Source organism: Rhinolophus ferrumequinum, chromosome 5 (assembly GCF_004115265.2).
Source record: "Rhinolophus ferrumequinum isolate MPI-CBG mRhiFer1 chromosome 5, mRhiFer1_v1.p, whole genome shotgun sequence".
NCBI classification, from domain to species: domain Eukaryota; kingdom Metazoa; phylum Chordata; class Mammalia; order Chiroptera; family Rhinolophidae; genus Rhinolophus; species Rhinolophus ferrumequinum.
Genome location: NC_046288.1, coordinates 34,332,815 through 34,338,814, shown reverse-complemented (window position 1 = coordinate 34,338,814; position 6,000 = coordinate 34,332,815).

The following is a 6,000-nucleotide window of genomic DNA, read 5'->3' as shown; positions in this document are numbered from 1 at the left end:
TCCTAGTCTGTAACTCTCCTCCTCACTTGAAATTCTCCTCTCTCACTTCTGACTTTGTAAAATCCACAGAAACAGGCCAACTCTGGTCTCAGAACATGGCTGACCCTCTGGTAGCTAAAACTAGCATAAAGCTGAGTTTGTGGAAACTAGAAGAAATGTAGCACTAGTAAAATGGCTTGAGCACCAAGCAATTCATACTTGCTTCACTTTCAGAGTCCCACTGGAGACACAGAGAGTGGGTGGGAAAGTTAAGAGTTTGTCAGCTTCCTGGGGAGGGGTTGAAGAGAAATCTGGGGTACTTTCCGTGGTTCATAAAATACAAGGTTTCTTAGGCAGGACACTGCTAAGAGGTCTGCTTTATCTTCTTCCCTAATTACAAACTAGAAGAGTTCGCTTTACAACATCCAAAAAAACCCCAAGTCAATTGAGTATAAGCAATTGTTAAGTCTTCCAAACCCAGCCAGAGAATAACAGCTAACATTTAGTTGAGCACTTGAAAGATGGTAGGCCCTGTGCTAAGTGCTTTACCTAAATTGACTTATTGAAAATTCACACCTATTAGAATCTGAGCAATCAATGCTATTGCCATCCTGGCTTTACAGATAAGAAAACTAAGGCACAGAAAGATTAAGTAGGTTGCTCACTCACGTCACACAAATATCAACTGGTGGGCAAGAAATAAGCCTAGGGAACCTGTCTTCAGATCCTACATACCTAACCACTACAGTGCACACATTTGACTCCCATGGTCAGAGGACATATTTTTTGACAAGATAACACTGATTTCAGTGGGAGTTTTCCGTGAAGACTTCCAAGGCCAGTATTAGAGTTACTATCACTGTGCAGTACTAAAATAAGTGTCATTTATTTATTCTGCAAGTGCTTATTGAAACCTACTCTCTGCCATTTGCTAGGCAAGGCTATGCCGATGCAATGACCAATCACAACTTCTGATTGAGTTACATTCTTCATATGATTTATTTCATTTAATCCTCACAACAACTCTTCAAGGTAGGCACTGCTATTATCAGGTAAAGAAGTTAAGTAGTTCGTCAAATACTTACTGCTATAGACACTGCTATAGTAGGTAGTGGAGCCAGGCTTTGAACCCAGTTTGATCTGACCCCAAAAACAATGCTATAAAGACAAAGTAAAATTGTAGAAATTAGAGGTTATCAATATAACATTAAATTAGGGAAATGGAAAAAGGAGAGGCTACACAGAAAAGTCCAAATTATACTATTTAAAAATTTCCTTCAATATGCCCTTACAAATAGGCCAGAGAATCCCCTATTCAACACCTTCGTTTGTCAGGTTTGCACCTCCTGATGAGTAGAGCAAACATCCCATCACTCTAGAATGAGGTGAACAAATCTGCTTTCTGCAACTCACTAATCACAGAGTTCAGGACTCTTTACAGCTTGCTAATTTTCTCCTCCTTTACAGTCTTCAGGGACTAAATTTAGTGCATAATGAGATGGCTTAAATGTTCTCACTCAGGCAGGAGATTCCTGGAAGAGTTAATATACATGCCATGTAAATGCAGATGGTCTTGGGAATCATGAGAAACAAGAGGATTAAATGAAAGGATCCATCAGTCCCATTAGGATGGGTTTTAAGCAACAAGATGACTGGACCATAACAACATTCTATAGACAATACAATGAAGATTTTTCTGAGTTCATATTTGGCCCTGTTATTCTGAAGCAAGTAAAGTAGGTTTCTGCCTTTGGGACAGAGTCCTGGGGTCCACTTTGAACTTGACCTGCCACCTTGTGGAAATTGGAGGCAATGAAAAACATGCCCCTCAAATAATACACTGCAATACTAATATGATTTAGGCTAACATTTATTAAGGGCTTACCATATGCTATGCACTATGCTGAACACCTTTTAAATTGTTTTCTAATTTAACTATCAAAATAACTTTATGATGTAGAAACTATTACTGTTTCCATTTTAAAGGTGAGGAACATGTGATTTAGCAAAGTGAAATAACTTGCCTAAAGCCATAGATCTGGGCAGCATGAACCCCAAGACTCATGGACTTACCATGGCACTGCCCTGTGCCATATATTGCCCCTCTCATTCTAGTATGGTACTTAAATAGTTAAATAAATATTGTAATTCTTTGGAAGGATCACTAACAACGCTTCATTTGAGCCAGCTTTGTTCCATCAGAATCATCAGAAATATACTTTTAGTAGCTACTAGCTGATCCAATACAGGCAATGCAAGAAGAATGTGGGTAAAAAGTTTAAAGGAGCGATTTCCTTGGAGTCTTTTTTATTATTTTAATGTTCCTTTTTCTTTGGAGGTCCTCTCAAGTGATGATCACTTCCTTCATTCTCCCACTCCTCATGCACAGATATAAACTGACCTGGATTCTAAACCTTGGTTTTCCTGCTGTGTAACCTTGGGCTAGTAACCTAACCTTTCTGAGCCTCATTTTCCTCAACTGTAAAATGGGGATAATATTGACACATATGACCATACTTTGTTCCACAAAGTACTTAAGACAGATAAATGGTATAACAACTTTGAGAATAAATGAGATCTAAAATATCTAGTACAATATTTGGTAAGTCCTCAATTCATACATACAACAATATTGATTATTCTAATATCAATTCTACAATTCTACATCACATTTGAATGTTATTCAATACTTTTCAAAGTAGCTCTAATTGTTACCTCCTGTGTTCCTTACGACAACCTGGTATAACTGGCAGGAAAAGTCTACTACCCCATTTTACAGGTTATTGTTACTAAGATTTATTGTGTGCCTCCTATGAATAGGATACTGGGCTAGGAATTTGGAGGCATGTAACATATACATTGACATTCACAATGGGTTAGTGGCTGTCCCTTTGTATGAAAAGATTACACAGTGAGTCCCTGGGAAAACAAGAGTGTGAGATAATAGAAAAAAATGTAGACATTGGTTTCTGGCACAGAGCTTCTAAAACCCTTGTAATTTCCTAAGTGGTAGGAGAACTAGGATCATCTTTTGTTCTAATATTTCATCTTTGCTAATGAGTCGACTGGGGTGGGCTCCTGGATGGCTACTAGAGGGCCGGGCCAATCACTGGAAAGAACAAGCCATCATTGGAAACTTGGAATTTTCAGCCCCGCCCCCCATTCTCTTGAGAAGGGTAAAGGGCTGAAAATGGAGTTAATGATCAATCACGCGAACATGATGAAACCTCCAATAGTATGGGGTGCGGAGAGCTTCTGGGTTGGCGAACAACACATGGAGGTGCTGGAAAAATGGTCTGCCAGACAGGGCATGGACACTCATGTCCTTTCCCACAAACCTTGTCCTATACATCTCTTCTATCTGCATGTTCATCTGTATGCTTTATTATATCCATTTATAATAAACTGGGAAATGTTTTCCAGAGTTCTGGGAGCAAATTAGTTGAACCCAAGGAGGAGGTCACTGGAACCTCTGATCTATAGCCAGTTGGTCAGAACCCAGATGACAACCTGGACTTGTGCTCGGCGTCTGAAGTTGGTGGGGGACAGTCTTGTAGGACTGAACTCTTAACCTGTGGGATCTCATGCTATTTCCAGGTAGACAGTGTCAGATTTAGAGCTGAACTGTAGGACATTCAACTTGTGGCAGAACATTGCTTGTTGGTGTGAGGAACTCCACCCTCTTCACTCCTCACATTGGTGATCAGAACCCATTGAAGAGCAAAACCTAGGTTCATTCTAGCTTTGTGTTTTTTCTTGTTATACTCTGCCCCTAACTGAATGGAGCTGAAGGCTACTTCTGTGGCCCTAGTGGGGCATCATTACTTCAAAGAAGCACAAAGAGTGGGGAGCCGGATAAAAATACTTTCCCTACTTCCTTCAGAGAAATTCTGCGGCCTCCTGGAAATTATATTTGTGACTTACACAATAGAATGATATATAGCAGTCAAATTAAATACATGACATGCAATGATAGGGATATCACTTAGCAAAATAATATTATGTGCAAAAAGAAGTCCCAGAAATTACATGCAGTACAAGGCTCACTTTATAAAGGAAAAAAATTAAATGAAAAACTATAGAAAAAGAAAGCAAGGGGACAATGAACACAAAATTTGGGATGGTCCTTGTATTCGCTGGGGAGGTGGGAAGGGAAGGCCACAAGGTTGGTAATAGTTTATTGTCAAAGTCTTAGTGTTCAGGTTGGAGGGTGGTTTCAACAGTGCTCATTACCTTATAGAAATAGAGATAACAATGAATGGGAAGGAAGGAAGGAGAGAAGGAAAGGGAAGGAGGGGAGGGGAGGGAAGGAGAGGGGAAAGGAAGAGAGAAAAGGAAAGGAAAGGAACAGTTAATATCAAAATCCAAATGGGGTAGAAATTTCTTCTCCATGACTTTGAAGAATGTGGCCAAGATTAAAATCTTGTAATGTCATTTCAGGAATTTAGCTTAAGTAAAGAATATATATGCATTTGAACTTGTTGCTTCTCCAGAAATCTCAATGTCCTGGCCAGCTTTACAAAATATTTCTCTCCATGGTGATGGGTAGCTTGGAAAAAACACTTTGGGTAAAATTTCTGAGCTTTTCTCTGAGGCAGCCCATAGTGCAATATTACTTTCTTTTCCCAAGACGGGAAGCGGAGACTCAGGTACACTTACAAATGTTTAAATAGCCATCCCAAATTCACTTACATAGCTCAAATGCATGTAGGAAATGAACTTCATTCAAAAAAGACTTCTTAAGTGCTTTTTATGTGCCAAGCGTGTTCTAAGCACTAAGGATACAGCAGTGAACACAAGAGACAAAATTCCCTGCATTCAAATAGCTTATGTTCTAGGCTTCAAAAGAAGAGTGGCCCTGGGGTGGGATAAATTCTAAGGCAAAATAGTGGCTAAGAGCCTGGACACTGGAGTTAGGCTGCTTGGGTTTAAATACTGGCTTTTCCAATGGTCGAGTTATTAGGTTGGTGCAAAAGTAATTGCAGTTTTTGTAATTGTTTTTAACCTTTTAAACCGCAATTACTTTTGCACCAAACTAATACTTATATTCTCTAATTCCTCTGTGAGTTAGTGCCTACACTGTAAAGTACCTTGAGGATTAACAAGTTAACATATACTACACTACTTAACATAGTGCCTGATACATAGTACGCACTCGAGTATTAGCAATACTTATTGCTTGGTGAGACATTCATTCACCAAATTGCTTAAGCCAAAATCATAGGGCAAACTTGACACCTGACTACCTTGATTACCTTGTTCTATCAATTTTATCTCCAAAATATTTCTTAAGATTATGTGTGTGTGTGTGTGTATGTGTGTGTATATATATATATATATATATATATATATATATATATATATGTATATATATATATATATTTTTTTTTTTCCGTTGGTTTCCCTTGCCATTATCTTAGTTCAGGCTGATACTTCTAGTATTGATTATAGAACTAACTTGCCAAGTACACTCCCTGCCTCTAGCTTTCCTCTCCCATACATTCCTCTCCCTTGATCAAAAATTTGACCACATCATTTCCCTGATTGAAATCCTCTTGGAATTCTCCTTGCATGACACTCTCTTGCTTGTAAACTCTTCAGCATGGTCTATGAGCCTGCATTAGCTGGGCCCTGCCTACCACGGTTACTTCCCCTTGTACTCTAAGCTTCTGCCACCGTAACCTTTGGGTAGAGCTATGCACACATCCTGCTCATTTATAACTGACACTGCAAGTTCTCTCCTGTCTGGAGAGCCTCTTTTCTTTTTAATTGGTGGAGTTTGTAACCTTCAGTAGGCTAAATTCTCGATCCCATCTGCACACTGCTTCTCTTTTACACAGTGCTATTTCCCTGAATGCATATGGTAATACTGTGCTGTGTTTATCTGCTTATATGTCTTTCCCTCAGATTTTAAGCTTTGGCAAAAGGAAATGAGTCTCAGTCCCCTTGGTGTATCCAATACTTACTTAGCACAGGGCTTGGTACATGGCAGGTGACCTGCAGTCTTTGGAGAATGGCTGC